Consider the following 15,951-nt stretch of genomic DNA (forward strand, 5'->3'; position numbering starts at 1 on the left):
GCTTTCCAGCCCACTACATGCCAAGAAGATTGCTGCAAGAGTATCTGTTTTTGTGGTGTAGTGGTTATCACGTTCGCTTTACACGCGAAAGGTCCCTGGTTCGAGACTGGGCAGAAACAGCAGCTTATTGTTTGCATTTACTCTCTCAACTTATAGGAAAGCTGAGATAATGGAAGCTGTCTATCCCTCACCAGCGTGACGTACTGTGCTCCAGGGGCATCAGTGACAGCTCAAAAAGAGAAGTGACGATAGTTTGTGCCATTCGTTTGCACGTCCTTTTGTACTGAAGGGTGGGCCTACTTGATGAAAGCAAGGCATGAGAGCAGAAATTGTTTTATTGTCCTCACCGAGAGCATACACCTAGAGCAAACAAAATGTCTGAAGGATGGAGGTATTTTCATTTCTTGTTCGATGACGGCCATGGAAAAGACAGCAACCATATTGCAGAAGAGAGCAGCATGTGCAGTTGCTTGCTTTGGGTGAATCATTCACCAACTCGCTGCCAATAACCCCCGGAGCCGGTGCAAAAGGTGACTCTTGTGTGCCTCGGCTCGTTGGTCTAGGGGTATGATTCTCGCTTAGGGTGCGAGAGGTCCCGGGTTCAAATCCCGGACGAGCCCTTTTTTAGAGGTAAACATACGAATCCTACTCAAAACTGACAATGCCTGACTATTTCTCATTACACTCGGCGCATTGTTGCACAAATTATTTTGAACCTCAGAAGAAAAACGGATATCCATGCTTTTTCTGCCTTCATGCTTAGTCTGTGTGTGTCCCAGGTGATGCTTTCCCAAGCTGTACTTGCTGGCATTTAAGCATCAGATATTTGTCTGTCGATGCCTGCATAAGTAAATTTTTAATACGTCTAATTGCAAGCATGTTGGCTGATATCTCTGCAGTTTTCACACTTGCTCCTCGCTTTCTGAGTGGCTGCTGATACAGCAGAATAGAAGTAGAGAGAATCCTTGAGAGGAACCTTGCTCTAACAGTAAAACACAGCAAGTTAGTTTCTGTAGTGTAGTGGTCATCACGTTCGCCTAACACGCGAAAGGTCCCCGGTTCGAGACCGGGCAGAAACACTGTGCATGAGCTGCTTTTATGTGCACCCTCTAAAACCTTATTATCTCAATGCAAGCTTAAGAAGAGGCGGTCCATGAACCCAGCGAGCTGTGGGAAACTTCTTTTACTTTTCCAAGACGAAACAAAGTAATCCGCATCCATCAGTGGTCGCTCTTGTGCCTAGCTTTTTTTTTATCATGCCATCGTGTATTGTGGGGCCTTTACACCTGTGACATTGCTGCGAACGCTGTAAGTGCAAACATTGGCAAGTGCAGACAGAAGAGTCAGACCTGTACATAGCCAGGGCTGTCAGGATGGCCGAGTGGTCTAAGGCGCCAGACTCAAGAGAGCTTGATCTTCAGTGCAACTGAGACTTCTGGTCTCCTCATGGAGGCGTGGGTTCAAATCCCACTTCTGACAGGTCTCTTTTACACCCTTAAATCGTCCTGTTTTTTGCAGTGCATTCCCCACACACCACAATCTTTGCACGGACCTGTAACATATGACGAGAAATCCACCAACGATCAGGCTGGGCCCTCAATCACAATTCCATGTATTCCTGGAAGGGACACCTCAGGCACACCTTCCGTTAAATTTGCACTCCATCACACTAACTGCTGTGCTGGTTTCTCATTAAGCAGTTGATCCCATCTTTGTTGTGAGGCTCTCCTGCCACCTTTTGGGCGGAGAAGGCACTGTCCCTGCAACAACACAGGCAGACATGTTCAACAGGGCTTCCTGGTTATGTGGGAGGAGCAGATTGTCATTGGTCCCCCCTTGCGAATTTTAATTTACATAAGGAAGACAGAGAGGTAGCTGGGAGTAGGCAGTACACACGGACATTGAACTCTATCTTGTGATTTGCAGCCAATTCTAGATTGAGGCAGGAGGAAAGGAGGTGACTTGCCCAACAATGGCCATTCTGGGAATTCAGCCACCCTGGGTCTCCCAGGTGAGTGTTTCAGTCCTGCGAGCCACTCATATAAATCTCGCCTGATCGAGCCTGATCGAGCGTGTTTGAATCCAAGAATCAAACACCTCTTTCTTAGGAGCAAGAATTGGCAGGCCCTCCCTTGCTTCTGGGGTGGAAGTTTATGGGGCAAGGGTCCAGGACTTGCAGAGAAGTACAAGTGCCAGAAAGTGCCTGCAGTTCTCATCAGTGCCTTTTTTCTGCTCACTGGCAGCTAGGATATCGGCTGATCACTTCCTTGCAAGAGTGAAAAAAACAACACCTTGAGAGAAAACATGACTTTGTGTGGCTCACATAGAGAGACAGCAGCCAAATAGCACTGCTTTGTTTCTGAAAGACGCATCAGAAATTGTTCAAATTGCTGACAGGGGAATCAGGCTCGTTGGTCTAGGGGTATGATTCTCGCTTCGGGTGCGAGAGGTCCCGGGTTCAAATCCCGGACGAGCCCATGTTGTGGAATTATTTTTAGGCTGCTTATTATGTAGGACCATTTCTTCTTTTCAATGCTATAAGACGCCGTGTATGGTGAAAAAGTTCCTTTCCCTGCACGCTCTTTCCCAGTTTTGGCGTATAGAATTTCAGTGCCGGACTTCTTTGCAACTGCTTTTCTGGGGTGGACCATCAGTGTAGGAACATTAAATTCAAAGTGTTTTTCTAGCGTGATTTCAGGTATGGTTTTAAAATCGCCTTTTGGAATAAAAGTGGTCCTCGTTCCTTTCTTCCAAAGAAAGAGATCGGGTAAGGAGGGTCCAACGTTGAGCTTCATGGACATTGGCCCTTGGTCTGTGCTTTCCAGCCCACTACATGCCAAGAAGATTGCTGCAAGAGTATCTGTTTCTGTGGTGTAGTGGTTATCACGTTTGCTTTACACGCGAAAGGTCCCTTGTTCGAGACCGGGCAGAAACTGCAGCTTATTGTTTGCATTTACTCTCTCAACTTATAGGAAAGCTGAGATAATGGAAGCTGTCTATCCCTCACCAGCGTGACGTACTGTGCTCCAGGGGCATCAGTGACAGCTCAAAAAGAGAAGTGACGATAGTTTGCGCCATTCGTTTGCACGTCCTTTTGTACTGAAGGGTGGGCCTACTTGATGAAAGCAAGGCATGAGAGCAGAAATTGTTTTTTAGTCCTCACCGAGAGCATACACCTAGAGCAAACAAAATGTCTGAAGGATGGAGGTATTTTCATTTCTTGTTCGATGACGTCCATGGAAAAGACAGCAACCATATTGCAGAAGAGAGCAGCATGTGCAGTTGCTTGCTTTGGGTGAATCATTCACCAACTCGCTGCCAATAACCCCCGGAGCCGGTGCAAAAGGTGTCTCTTGTGTGCCTCGGCTCGTTGGTCTAGGGGTATGATTCTCGCTTAGGGTGCGAGAGGTCCCGGGTTCAAATCCCGGACGAGCCCTTTTTTAGAGGTAAACATACGAATCCTACTCAAAACTGACAATGCCTGACTATTTCTCATTACACTCGGCGCATTGTTGCACAAATTATTTTGAACCTCAGAAGAAAAACGGATATCCATGCTTTTTCTGCCTTCATGCTTAGTCTGTGTGTGTCCCAGGTGATGCTTTCCCAAGCTGTACTTGCTGGCATTTAGGCATCAGATATTTGTCTGTCGATGCCTGCATAAGTAAATTTTTAATACGTCTAATTGCAAGCATGTTGGCTGATATCTCTGCAGTTTTCACACTTGCTCCTCGCTTTCTTAGTGGCTGCTGATACAGCAGAATAGAAGTAGAGAGAATCCTTGAGAGGAACCTTGCTCTAACAGTAAAGCACAGCAAGTTAGTTTCTGTAGTGTAGTGGTCATCACATTCGCCTAACACGCGAAAGGTCCCCGGTTCGAGACCGGGCAGAAACACTGTGCATGAGCTGCTTTTATGTGCACCCTCTAAAACCTTATTATCTCAATGCAAGCTTAAGAAGAGGCGGTCCATGAACCCAGCGAGCTGTGGGAAACTTCCTTTACTTTTCCAAGACGAAACAAAGTAATCCGCATCCATCAGTGGTCGCTCTTGTGCCTAGCTTTTTATTTTATCATGCCATCGTGTATTGTGGGGCCTTTACACCTGTGACATTGCTGCGAACGCTGTAAGTGCAAACATTGGCAAGTGCAGACAGAAGAGTCAGACCTGTACATAGCCAGGGCAGTCAGGATGGCCGAGTGGTCTAAGGCGCCAGACTCAAGAGAGCTTGATCTTCAGTGCAACTGAGACTTCTGGTCTCCTCATGGAGGTGTGGGTTCAAATCCCACTTCTGACAGGTCTCTTTTACACCCTTAAATCGTCCTGTTTTTTGCAGTGCATTCCCCACACACCACAATCTTTGCACGGACCTGTAACATATGACGAGAAATCCACCAACGATCAGGCTGGGCCCTCAATCACAATTCCATGTATTCCTGGATGGACACCTCAGGCACACCTTCCGTTAAATTTGCACTCCATCACACTAACTGCTGTGCTGGTTTCTCATTAAGCAGTTGATCCCATCTTTGTTGTGAGGCTCTCCTGCCACCTTTTGGGCGGAGAAGGCACTGTCCCTGCAACAACACAGGCAGACATGTTCAACAGGGCTTCCTGGTTATGTGGGAGGAGCAGATTGTCATTGGTCCCCCCTTGCGAATTTTAATTTACATAAGGAAGACAGAGAGGTAGCTGGGAGTAGGCAGTACACACGGACATTGAACTCTATCTTGTGATTTGCAGCCAATTCTAGATTGAGGCAGGAGGAAAGGAGGTGACTTGCCCAACAATGGCCATTCTGGGAATTCAGCCACCCTGGGTCTCCCAGGTGAGTGTTTCAGTCCTGCGAGCCACTCATATAAATCTCGCCTGATCGCGCCTGATCGAGCGTGTTTGAATCCAAGAATCAAACACCTCTTTCTTAGGAGCAAGAATTGGCAGGCCCTCCCTTGCTTCTGGGGTGGAAGTTAATGGGGCAAGGGTCCAGGACTTGCAGAGAAGTACAAGTGCCAGAAAGTGCCTGCAGTTCTCATCAGTGCCTTTTTTCTGCTCACTGGCAGCTAGGATATCGGCTGATCCCTTCCTTGCAAGAGTGAAAAAAACAACACCTTGAGAGAAAACATGACTTTGTGTGGCTCACATAGAGAGAGAGCAGCCAAATAGCACTGCTTTGTTTCTGAAAGACGCATCAGAAATTGTTCAAATTGCTGACAGGGGAATCAGGCTCGTTGGTCTAGGGGTATGATTCTCGCTTCGGGTGCGAGAGGTCCCGGGTTCAAATCCCGGACGAGCCCATGTTGTGGAATTATTTTTAGGCTGCTTATTATGTAGGACCATTTCTTCTTTTCAATGCTATAAGACGCCGTGTATGGTGAAAAAGTTCCTTTCCCTGCACGCTGTTTCCCAGTTTTGGCGTATAGAATTTCAGTGCCGGACTTCTTTGCAACTGCTTTTCTGGGGTGGACCATCAGTGTAGGAACATTAAATTCAAAGTGTTTTTCTAGCGTGATTTCAGGTATGGTTTTAAAATCGCCTTTTGGAATAAAAGTGGTCCTCGTTCCTTTCTTCCAAAGAAAGAGATCGGGTAAGGAGGGTCCAACGTTGAGCTTCATGGACATTGGCCCTTGGTCTGTGCTTTCCAGCCCACTACATGCCAAGAAGATTGCTGTAAGAGTATCTGTTTCTGTGGTGTAGTGGTTATCACGTTCGCTTTACACGCGAAAGGTCCCTGGTTCGAGACCGGGCAGAAACAGCAGCTTATTGTTTGCATTTACTCTCTCAACTTATAGGAAAGCTGAGATAATGGAAGCTGTCTATCCCTCACCAGCGTGACGTACTGTGCTCCAGGGGCATCAGTGACAGCTCAAAAAGAGAAGTGACGATAGTTTGCGCCATTCGTTTGCACGTCCTTTTGTACTGAAGGGTGGGCCTACTTGATGAAAGCAAGGCATGAGAGCAGAAATTGTTTTATTGTCCTCACCGAGAGCATACACCTAGAGCAAACAAAATGTCTGAAGGATGGAGGTATTTTCATTTCTTGTTCGATGACGGCCATGGAAAAGACAGCAACCATATTGCAGAAGAGAGCAGCATGTGCAGTTGCTTGCTTTGGGTGAATCATTCACCAACTCGCTGCCAATAACCCCCGGAGCCGGTGCAAAAGGTGACTCTTGTGTGCCTCAGCTCGTTGGTCTAGGGGTATGATTCTCGCTTAGGGTGCGAGAGGTCCCGGGTTCAAATCCCGGACGAGCCCTTTTTTAGAGGTAAACATACGAATCCTACTCAAAACTGACAATGCCTGACTATTTCTCATTACACTCGGCGCATTGTTGCACAAATTATTTTGAACCTCAGAAGAAAAACGGATATCCATGCTTTTTCTGCCTTCATGCTTAGTCTGTGTGTGTCCCAGGTGATGCTTTCCCAAGCTGTACTTGCTGGCATTTAGGCATCAGATATTTGTCTGTCGATGCCTGCATAAGTAAATTTTTAATACGTCTAATTGCAAGCATGTTGGCTGATATCTCTGCAGTTTTCACACTTGCTCCTCGCTTTCTGAGTGGCTGCTGATACAGCAGAATAGAAGTAGAGAGAATCCTTGAGAGGAACCTTGCTCTAACAGTAAAACACAGCAAGTTAGTTTCTGTAGTGTAGTGGTCATCACGTTCGCCTAACTCGCGAAAGGTCCCCGGTTTGAGACCGGGCAGAAACACTGTGCATGAGCTGCTTTCATGTGCACCCTCTAAAACCTTATTATCTCAATGCAAGCTTAAGAAGAGGCGGTCCATGAACCCAGCGAGCTGTGGGAAACTTCCTTTACTTTTCCAAGACGAAACAAAGTAATCCGCATCCATCAGTGGTCGCTCTTGTGCCTAGCTTTTTATTTTATCATGCCATCGTGTATTGTGGGGCCTTTACACCTGTGACATTGCTGCGAACGCTGTAAGTGCAAACATTGGCAAGTGCAGACAGAAGAGTCAGACCTGTACATAGCCAGGGCTGTCAGGATGGCCGAGTGGTCTAAGGCGCCAGACTCAAGAGAGCTTGATCTTCAGTGCAACTGAGACTTCTGGTCTCCTCATGGAGGCGTGGGTTCAAATCCCACTTCTGACAGGTCTCTTTTACACCCTTAAATCGTCCTGTTTTTTGCAGTGCATTCCCCACACACCACAATCTTTGCACGGACCTGTAACATATGACGAGAAATCCACCAACGATCAGGCTGGGCCCTCAATCACAATTCCATGTATTCCTGGAAGGGACACCTCAGGCACACCTTCCGTTAAATTTGCACTCCATCACACTAACTGCTGTGCTGGTTTCTCATTAAGCAGTTGATCCCATCTTTGTTGTGAGGCTCTCCTGCCACCTTTTGGGCGGAGAAGGCACTGTCCCTGCAACAACACAGGCAGACATGTTCAACAGGGCTTCCTGGTTATGTGGGAGGAGCAGATTGTCATTGGTCCCCCCTTGCGAATTTTAATTTACATAAGGAAGACAGAGAGGTAGCTGGGAGTAGGCAGTACACACGGACATTGAACTCTATCTTGTGATTTCAGCCAATTCTAGATTGAGGCAGGAGGAAAGGAGGTGACTTGCCCAACAATGGCCATTCTGGGAATTCAGCCACCCTGGGTCTCCCAGGTGAGTGTTTTAGTCCTGCGAGCCACTCATATAAATCTCGCCTGATCGAGCCTGATCGAGCGTGTTTGAATCCAAGAATCAAACACCTCTTTCTTAGGAGCAAGAATTGGCAGGCCCTCCCTTGCTTCTGGGGTGGAAGTTAATGGGGCAAGGGTCCAGGACTTGCAGAGAAGTACAAGTGCCAGAAAGTGCCTGCAGTTCTCATCAGTGCCTTTTTTCTGCTCACTGGCAGCTAGGATATCGGCTGATCCCTTCCTTGCAAGAGTGAAAAAAACAACACCTTGAGAGAAAACATGACTTTGTGTGGCTCACATAGAGAGAGAGCAGCCAAATAGCACTGCTTTGTTTCTGAAAGACGCATCAGAAATTGTTCAAATTGCTGACAGGGGAATCAGGCTCATTGGTCTAGGGGTATGATTCTCGCTTCGGGTGCGAGAGGTCCCGGGTTCAAATCCCGGACGAGCCCATGTTGTGGAATTATTTTTAGGCTGCTTATTATGTAGGACCATTTCTTCTTTTCAATGCTATAAGACGCCGTGTATGGTGAAAAAGTTCCTTTCCCTGCACGCTGTTTCCCAGTTTTGGCGTATAGAATTTCAGTGCCGGACTTCTTTGCAACTGCTTTTCTGGGGTGGACCATCAGTGTAGGAACATTAAATTCAAAGTGTTTTTCTAGCGTGATTTCAGGTATGGTTTTAAAATCGCCTTTTGGAATAAAAGTGGTCCTCGTTCCTTTCTTCCAAAGAAAGAGATCGGGTAAGGAGGGTCCAACGTTGAGCTTCATGGACATTGGCCCTTGGTCTGTGCTTTCCAGCCCACTACATGCCAAGAAGATTGCTGCAAGAGTATCTGTTTCTGTGGTGTAGTGGTTAAAACGTTCGCTTTACACGCGAAAGGTCCCTGGTTCGAGACTGGGCAGAAACAGCAGCTTATTGTTTGCATTTACTCTCTCAACTTATAGGAAAGCTGAGATAATGGAAGCTGTCTATCCCTCACCAGCGTGACGTACTGTGCTCCAGGGGCATCAGTGACAGCTCAAAAAGAGAAGTGACGATAGTTTGTGCCATTCGTTTGCACGTCCTTTTGTACTGAAGGGTGGGCCTACTTGATGAAAGCAAGGCATGAGAGCAGAAATTGTTTTATTGTCCTCACCGAGAGCATACACCTAGAGCAAACAAAATGTCTGAAGGATGGAGGTATTTTCATTTCTTGTTCGATGACGGCCATGGAAAAGACAGCAACCATATTGCAGAAGAGAGCAGCATGTGCAGTTGCTTGCTTTGGGTGAATCATTCACCAACTCGCTGCCAATAACCCCCGGAGCCGGTGCAAAAGGTGACTCTTGTGTGCCTCGGCTCGTTGGTCTAGGGGTATGATTCTCGCTTAGGGTGCGAGAGGTCCCGGGTTCAAATCCCGGACGAGCCCTTTTTTAGAGGTAAACATACGAATCCTACTCAAAACTGACAATGCCTGACTATTTCTCATTACACTCGGCGCATTGTTGCACAAATTATTTTGAACCTCAGAAGAAAAACGGATATCCATGCTTTTTCTGCCTTCATGCTTAGTCTGTGTGTGTCCCAGGTGATGCTTTCCCAAGCTGTACTTGCTGGCATTTAAGCATCAGATATTTGTCTGTCGATGCCTGCATAAGTAAATTTTTAATACGTCTAATTGCAAGCATGTTGGCTGATATCTCTGCAGTTTTCACACTTGCTCCTCGCTTTCTGAGTGGCTGCTGATACAGCAGAATAGAAGTAGAGAGAATCCTTGAGAGGAACCTTGCTCTAACAGTAAAACACAGCAAGTTAGTTTCTGTAGTGTAGTGGTCATCACGTTCGCCTAACACGCGAAAGGTCCCCGGTTCGAGACCGGGCAGAAACACTGTGCATGAGCTGCTTTTATGTGCACCCTCTAAAACCTTATTATCTCAATGCAAGCTTAAGAAGAGGCGGTCCATGAACCCAGCGAGCTGTGGGAAACTTCTTTTACTTTTCCAAGACGAAACAAAGTAATCCGCATCCATCAGTGGTCGCTCTTGTGCCTAGCTTTTTTTTTATCATGCCATCGTGTATTGTGGGGCCTTTACACCTGTGACATTGCTGCGAACGCTGTAAGTGCAAACATTGGAAAGTGCAGACAGAAGAGTCAGACCTGTACATAGCCAGGGCTGTCAGGATGGCCGAGTGGTCTAAGGCGCCAGACTCAAGAGAGCTTGATCTTCAGTGCAACTGAGACTTCTGGTCTCCTCATGGAGGCGTGGGTTCAAATCCCACTTCTGACAGGTCTCTTTTACACCCTTAAATCGTCCTGTTTTTTGCAGTGCATTCCCCACACACCACAATCTTTGCACGGACCTGTAACATATGACGAGAAATCCACCAACGATCAGGCTGGGCCCTCAATCACAATTCCATGTATTCCTGGAAGGGACACCTCAGGCACACCTTCCGTTAAATTTGCACTCCATCACACTAACTGCTGTGCTGGTTTCTCATTAAGCAGTTGATCCCATCTTTGTTGTGAGGCTCTCCTGCCACCTTTTGGGCGGAGAAGGCACTGTCCCTGCAACAACACAGGCAGACATGTTCAACAGGGCTTCCTGGTTATGTGGGAGGAGCAGATTGTCATTGGTCCCCCCTTGCGAATTTTAATTTACATAAGGAAGACAGAGAGGTAGCTGGGAGTAGGCAGTACACACGGACATTGAACTCTATCTTGTGATTTGCAGCCAATTCTAGATTGAGGCAGGAGGAAAGGAGGTGACTTGCCCAACAATGGCCATTCTGGGAATTCAGCCACCCTGGGTCTCCCAGGTGAGTGTTTCAGTCCTGCGAGCCACTCATATAAATCTCGCCTGATCGAGCCTGATCGAGCGTGTTTGAATCCAAGAATCAAACACCTCTTTCTTAGGAGCAAGAATTGGCAGGCCCTCCCTTGCTTCTGGGGTGGAAGTTTATGGGGCAAGGGTCCAGGACTTGCAGAGAAGTACAAGTGCCAGAAAGTGCCTGCAGTTCTCATCAGTGCCTTTTTTCTGCTCACTGGCAGCTAGGATATCGGCTGATCACTTCCTTGCAAGAGTGAAAAAAACAACACCTTGAGAGAAAACATGACTTTGTGTGGCTCACATAGAGAGAGAGCAGCCAAATAGCACTGCTTTGTTTCTGAAAGACGCATCAGAAATTGTTCAAATTGCTGACAGGGGAATCAGGCTCGTTGGTCTAGGGGTATGATTCTCGCTTCGGGTGCGAGAGGTCCCGGGTTCAAATCCCGGACGAGCCCATGTTGTGGAATTATTTTTAGGCTGCTTATTATGTAGGACCATTTCTTCTTTTCAATGCTATAAGACGCCGTGTATGGTGAAAAAGTTCCTTTCCCTGCACGCTGTTTCCCAGTTTTGGCGTATAGAATTTCAGTGCCGGACTTCTTTGCAACTGCTTTTCTGGGGTGGACCATCAGTGTAGGAACATTAAATTCAAAGTGTTTTTCTAGCGTGATTTCAGGTATGGTTTTAAAATCGCCTTTTGGAATAAAAGTGGTCCTCGTTCCTTTCTTCCAAAGAAAGAGATCGGGTAAGGAGGGTCCAACGTTGAGCTTCATGGACATTGGCCCTTGGTCTGTGCTTTCCAGCCCACTACATGCCAAGAAGATTGCTGCAAGAGTATCTGTTTCTGTGGTGTCGTGGTTATCACGTTTGCTTTACACGCGAAAGGTCCCTTGTTCGAGACCGGGCAGAAACTGCAGCTTATTGTTTGCATTTACTCTCTCAACTTATAGGAAAGCTGAGATAATGGAAGCTGTCTATCCCTCACCAGCGTGACGTACTGTGCTCCAGGGGCATCAGTGACAGCTCAAAAAGAGAAGTGACGATAGTTTGCGCCATTCGTTTGCACGTCCTTTTGTACTGAAGGGTGGGCCTACTTGATGAAAGCAAGGCATGAGAGCAGAAATTGTTTTTTAGTCCTCACCGAGAGCATACACCTAGAGCAAACAAAATGTCTGAAGGATGGAGGTATTTTCATTTCTTGTTCGATGACGTCCATGGAAAAGACAGCAACCATATTGCAGAAGAGAGCAGCATGTGCAGTTGCTTGCTTTGGGTGAATCATTCACCAACTCGCTGCCAATAACCCCCGGAGCCGGTGCAAAAGGTGTCTCTTGTGTGCCTCGGCTCGTTGGTCTAGGGGTATGATTCTCGCTTAGGGTGCGAGAGGTCCCGGGTTCAAATCCCGGACGAGCCCTTTTTTAGAGGTAAACATACGAATCCTACTCAAAACTGACAATGCCTGACTATTTCTCATTACACTCGGCGCATTGTTGCACAAATTATTTTGAACCTCAGAAGAAAAACGGATATCCATGCTTTTTCTGCCTTCATGCTTAGTCTGTGTGTGTCCCAGGTGATGCTTTCCCAAGCTGTACTTGCTGGCATTTAGGCATCAGATATCTGTCTGTCGATGCCTGCATAAGTAAATTTTTAATACGTCTAATTGCAAGCATGTTGGCTGATATCTCTGCAGTTTTCACACTTGCTCCTCGCTTTCTGAGTGGCTGCTGATACAGCAGAATAGAAGTAGAGAGAATCCTTGAGAGGAACCTTGCTCTAACAGTAAAACACAGCAAGTTAGTTTCTGTAGTGTAGTGGTCATCACGTTCGCCTAACACGCGAAAGGTCCCCGGTTCGAGACCGGGCAGAAACACTGTGCATGAGCTGCTTTTATGTGCACCCTCTAAAACCTTATTATCTCAATGCAAGCTTAAGAAGAGGCGGTCCATGAACCCAGCGAGCTGTGGGAAACTTCTTTTACTTTTCCAAGACGAAACAAAGTAATCCGCATCCATCAGTGGTCGCTCTTGTGCCTAGCTTTTTTTTTATCATGCCATCGTGTATTGTGGGGCCTTTACACCTGTGACATTGCTGCGAACGCTGTAAGTGCAAACATTGGCAAGTGCAGACAGAAGAGTCAGACCTGTACATAGCCAGGGCTGTCAGGATGGCCGAGTGGTCTAAGGCGCCAGACTCAAGAGAGCTTGATCTTCAGTGCAACTGAGACTTCTGGTCTCCTTATGGAGGCGTGGGTTCAAATCCCACTTCTGACAGGTCTCTTTTACACCCTTAAATCGTCCTGTTTTTTGCAGTGCATTCCCCACACACCACAATCTTTGCACGGACCTGTAACATATGACGAGAAATCCACCAACGATCAGGCTGGGCCCTCAATCACAATTCCATGTATTCCTGGAAGGGACACCTCAGGCACACCTTCCGTTAAATTTGCACTCCATCACACTAACTGCTGTGCTGGTTTCTCATTAAGCAGTTGATCCCATCTTTGTTGTGAGGCTCTCCTGCCACCTTTTGGGTGGAGAAGGCACTGTCCCTGCAACAACACAGGCAGACATGTTCAACAGGGCTTCCTGGTTATGTGGGAGGAGCAGATTGTCATTGGTCCCCCCTTGCGAATTTTAATTTACATAAGGAAGACAGAGAGGTAGCTGGGAGTAGGCAGTACACACGGACATTAAACTCTATCTTGTGATTTGCAGCCAATTCTAGATTGAGGCAGGAGGAAAGGAGGTGACTTGCCCAACAATGGCCATTCTGGGAATTCAGCCACCCTGGGTCTCCCAGGTGAGTGTTTCAGTCCTGCGAGCCACTCATATAAATCTCGCCTGATCGAGCCTGATCGAGCGTGTTTGAATCCAAGAATCAAACACCTCTTTCTTAGGAGCAAGAATTGGCAGGCCCTCCCTTGCTTCTGGGGTGGAAGTTAATGGGGCAAGGGTCCAGGACTTGCAGAGAAGTACAAGTGCCAGAAAGTGCCTGCAGTTCTCATCAGTGCCTTTTTTCTGCTCACTGGCAGCTAGGATATCGGCTGATCCCTTCCTTGCAAGAGTGAAAAAAACAACACCTTGAGAGAAAACATGACTTTGTGTGGCTCACATAGAGAGAGAGCAGCCAAATAGCACTGCTTTGTTTCTGAAAGACGCATCAGAAATTGTTCAAATTGCTGACAGGGGAATCAGGCTCGTTGGTCTAGGGGTATGATTCTCGCTTCGGGTGCGAGAGGTCCCGGGTTCAAATCCCGGACGAGCCCATGTTGTGGAATTATTTTTAGGCTGCTTATTATGTAGGACCATTTCTTCTTTTCAATGCTATAAGACGCCGTGTATGGTGAAAAAGTTCCTTTCCCTGCACGCTGTTTCCCAGTTTTGGCGTATGGAATTTCAGTGCCGGACTTCTTTGCAACTGCTTTTCTGGGGTGGACCATCAGTGTAGGAACATTAAATTCAAAGTGTTTTTCTAGCGTGATTTCAGGTATGGTTTTAAAATCGCCTTTTGGAATAAAAGTGGTCCTCGTTCCTTTCTTCCAAAGAAAGAGATCGGGTAAGGAGGGTCCAACGTTGAGCTTCATGGACATTGGCCCTTGGTCTGTGCTTTCCAGCCCACTACATGCCAAGAAGATTGCTGCAAGAGTATCTGTTTCTGTGGTGTAGTGGTTATCATGTTCGCTTTACACGTAAAAGGTCCCTGGTTCGAGACCGGGCAGAAACAGCAGCTTATTGTTTGCATTTACTCTCTCAACTTATAGGAAAGCTGAGATAATGGAAGCTGTCTATCCCTCACCAGCGTGACGTACTGTGCTCCAGGGGCATCAGTGACAGCTCAAAAAGAGAAGTGACGATAGTTTGCGCCATTCGTTTGCACGTCCTTTTGTACTGAAGGGCGGGCCTACTTGATGAAAGCAAGGCATGAGAGCAGAAATTGTTTTATTGTCCTCACCGAGAGCATACACCTAGAGCAAACAAAATGTCTGAAGGATGGAGGTATTTTCATTTCTTGTTCGATGACGGCCATGGAAAAGACAGCAACCATATTGCAGAAGAGAGCAGCATGTGCAGTTGCTTGCTTTGGGTGAATCATTCACCAACTCGCTGCCAATAACCCCCGGAGCCGGTGCAAAAGGTGTCTCTTGTGTGCCTCGGCTCGTTGGTCTAGGGGTATGATTCTCGCTTAGGGTGCGAGAGGTCCCGGGTTCAAATCCCGGACGAGCCCTTTTTTAGAGGTAAACATACGAATCCTACTCAAAACTGACAATGCCTGACTATTTCTCATTACACTCGGCGCATTGTTGCACAAATTATTTTGAACCTCAGAAGAAAAACGGATATCCATGCTTTTTCTGCCTTCATGCTTAGTCTGTGTGTGTCCCAGGTGATGCTTTCCCAAGCTGTACTTGCTGGCATTTAGGCATCAGATATTTGTCTGTCGATGCCTGCATAAGTAAATTTTTAATACGTCTAATTGCAAGCATGTTGGCTGATATCTCTGCAGTTTTCACACTTGCTCCTCGCTTTCTGAGTGGCTGCTGATACAGCAGAATAGAAGTAGAGAGAATCCTTGAGAGGAACCTTGCTCTAACAGTAAAACACAGCAAGTTAGTTTCTGTAGTGTAGTGGTCATCACGTTTGCCTAACAAGCGAAAGGTCCCCGGTTTGAGACCGGGCAGAAACACTGTGCATGAGCTGCTTTTATGTGCACCCTCTAAAACCTTATTATCTCAATGCAAGCTTAAGAAGAGGCGGTCCATGAACCCAGCGAGCTGTGGGAAACTTCCTTTACTTTTCCAAGACGAAACAAAGTAATCCGCATCCATCAGTGGTCGCTCTTGTGCCTAGCTTTTTATTTTATCATGCCATCGTGTATTGTGGGGCCTTTACACCTGTGACATTGCTGCGAACGCTGTAAGTGCAAACATTGGCAAGTGCAGACAGAAGAGTCAGACCTGTACATAGCCAGGGCTGTCAGGATGGCCGAGTGGTCTAAGGCGCCAGACTCAAGAGAGCTTGATCTTCAGTGCAACTGAGACTTCTGGTCTCCTCATGGAGGCGTGGGTTCAAATCCCACTTCTGAAAGGTCTCTTTTACACCCTTTAATCGTCCTGTTTTTTGCAGTGCATTCCCCACACACCACAATCTTTGCACGGACCTGTAACATATGACGAGAAATCCACCAACGATCAGGCTGGGCCCTCAATCACAATTCCATGTATTCCTGGAAGGGACACCTCAGGCACACCTTCCGTTAAATTTGCACTCCATCACACTAACTGCTGTGCTGGTTTCTCATTAAGCAGTTGATCCCATCTTTGTTGTGAGGCTCTCCTGCCACCTTTTGGGCGGAGAAGGCACTGTCCCTGCAACAACACAGGCAGACATGTTCAACAGGGCTTCCTGGTTATGTGGGAGGAGCAGATAGTCATTGGTCCCCCCTTGCGAATTTTAATTTACATAAGGAAGACAGAGA

At 47.0% G+C, this 15,951-nt stretch overlaps 18 non-coding genes across 18 annotated transcripts; all 18 read left to right on the plus strand.

The window, feature by feature from the left end:
* Positions 1–548: 548 nt before the first annotated feature.
* Positions 549–620, plus strand: TRNAP-AGG (transfer RNA proline (anticodon AGG)). Its single transcript has one exon. It is a non-coding gene; the product is annotated as a tRNA-Pro (tRNA).
* Positions 621–1,006: 386 nt separating this feature from the next.
* Positions 1,007–1,079, plus strand: TRNAV-AAC (transfer RNA valine (anticodon AAC)). Its single transcript has one exon. It is a non-coding gene; the product is annotated as a tRNA-Val (tRNA).
* Positions 1,080–1,367: 288 nt separating this feature from the next.
* On the plus strand, positions 1,368–1,479 carry TRNAL-CAA (transfer RNA leucine (anticodon CAA)). Its single transcript has 2 exons — positions 1,368–1,405; positions 1,434–1,479. It is a non-coding gene; the product is annotated as a tRNA-Leu (tRNA).
* A 926-nt stretch (positions 1,480–2,405) lies between these two features.
* Positions 2,406–2,477, plus strand: TRNAP-CGG (transfer RNA proline (anticodon CGG)). Its single transcript has one exon. It is a non-coding gene; the product is annotated as a tRNA-Pro (tRNA).
* An 887-nt stretch (positions 2,478–3,364) lies between these two features.
* On the plus strand, positions 3,365–3,436 carry TRNAP-AGG (transfer RNA proline (anticodon AGG)). The gene has a single exon. It is a non-coding gene; the product is annotated as a tRNA-Pro (tRNA).
* Positions 3,437–3,822: 386 nt separating this feature from the next.
* Positions 3,823–3,895, plus strand: TRNAV-AAC (transfer RNA valine (anticodon AAC)). Its single transcript has one exon. It is a non-coding gene; the product is annotated as a tRNA-Val (tRNA).
* Positions 3,896–5,221: 1,326 nt separating this feature from the next.
* Positions 5,222–5,293, plus strand: TRNAP-CGG (transfer RNA proline (anticodon CGG)). Its single transcript has one exon. It is a non-coding gene; the product is annotated as a tRNA-Pro (tRNA).
* A 385-nt stretch (positions 5,294–5,678) lies between these two features.
* On the plus strand, positions 5,679–5,751 carry TRNAV-UAC (transfer RNA valine (anticodon UAC)). Its single transcript has one exon. It is a non-coding gene; the product is annotated as a tRNA-Val (tRNA).
* A 1,249-nt stretch (positions 5,752–7,000) lies between these two features.
* On the plus strand, positions 7,001–7,112 carry TRNAL-CAA (transfer RNA leucine (anticodon CAA)). The gene is made up of 2 exons: positions 7,001–7,038; positions 7,067–7,112. It is a non-coding gene; the product is annotated as a tRNA-Leu (tRNA).
* Positions 7,113–8,996: 1,884 nt separating this feature from the next.
* Positions 8,997–9,068, plus strand: TRNAP-AGG (transfer RNA proline (anticodon AGG)). The gene has a single exon. It is a non-coding gene; the product is annotated as a tRNA-Pro (tRNA).
* Positions 9,069–9,454: 386 nt separating this feature from the next.
* Positions 9,455–9,527, plus strand: TRNAV-AAC (transfer RNA valine (anticodon AAC)). The gene has a single exon. It is a non-coding gene; the product is annotated as a tRNA-Val (tRNA).
* A 288-nt stretch (positions 9,528–9,815) lies between these two features.
* TRNAL-CAA (transfer RNA leucine (anticodon CAA)) lies at positions 9,816–9,927 on the plus strand. Its single transcript has 2 exons — positions 9,816–9,853; positions 9,882–9,927. It is a non-coding gene; the product is annotated as a tRNA-Leu (tRNA).
* Positions 9,928–10,853: 926 nt separating this feature from the next.
* Positions 10,854–10,925, plus strand: TRNAP-CGG (transfer RNA proline (anticodon CGG)). The gene has a single exon. It is a non-coding gene; the product is annotated as a tRNA-Pro (tRNA).
* An 887-nt stretch (positions 10,926–11,812) lies between these two features.
* TRNAP-AGG (transfer RNA proline (anticodon AGG)) lies at positions 11,813–11,884 on the plus strand. Its single transcript has one exon. It is a non-coding gene; the product is annotated as a tRNA-Pro (tRNA).
* Positions 11,885–12,270: 386 nt separating this feature from the next.
* On the plus strand, positions 12,271–12,343 carry TRNAV-AAC (transfer RNA valine (anticodon AAC)). The gene has a single exon. It is a non-coding gene; the product is annotated as a tRNA-Val (tRNA).
* Positions 12,344–12,631: 288 nt separating this feature from the next.
* TRNAL-CAA (transfer RNA leucine (anticodon CAA)) lies at positions 12,632–12,743 on the plus strand. The gene is made up of 2 exons: positions 12,632–12,669; positions 12,698–12,743. It is a non-coding gene; the product is annotated as a tRNA-Leu (tRNA).
* Positions 12,744–13,669: 926 nt separating this feature from the next.
* TRNAP-CGG (transfer RNA proline (anticodon CGG)) lies at positions 13,670–13,741 on the plus strand. The gene has a single exon. It is a non-coding gene; the product is annotated as a tRNA-Pro (tRNA).
* An 887-nt stretch (positions 13,742–14,628) lies between these two features.
* On the plus strand, positions 14,629–14,700 carry TRNAP-AGG (transfer RNA proline (anticodon AGG)). Its single transcript has one exon. It is a non-coding gene; the product is annotated as a tRNA-Pro (tRNA).
* Positions 14,701–15,951: the final 1,251 nt, after the last annotated feature.

The sequence above is a fragment of the Triturus cristatus genome, chromosome 10 (assembly GCF_964204655.1).
Source record: "Triturus cristatus chromosome 10, aTriCri1.1, whole genome shotgun sequence".
Lineage (NCBI taxonomy): Eukaryota > Metazoa > Chordata > Amphibia > Caudata > Salamandridae > Triturus > Triturus cristatus.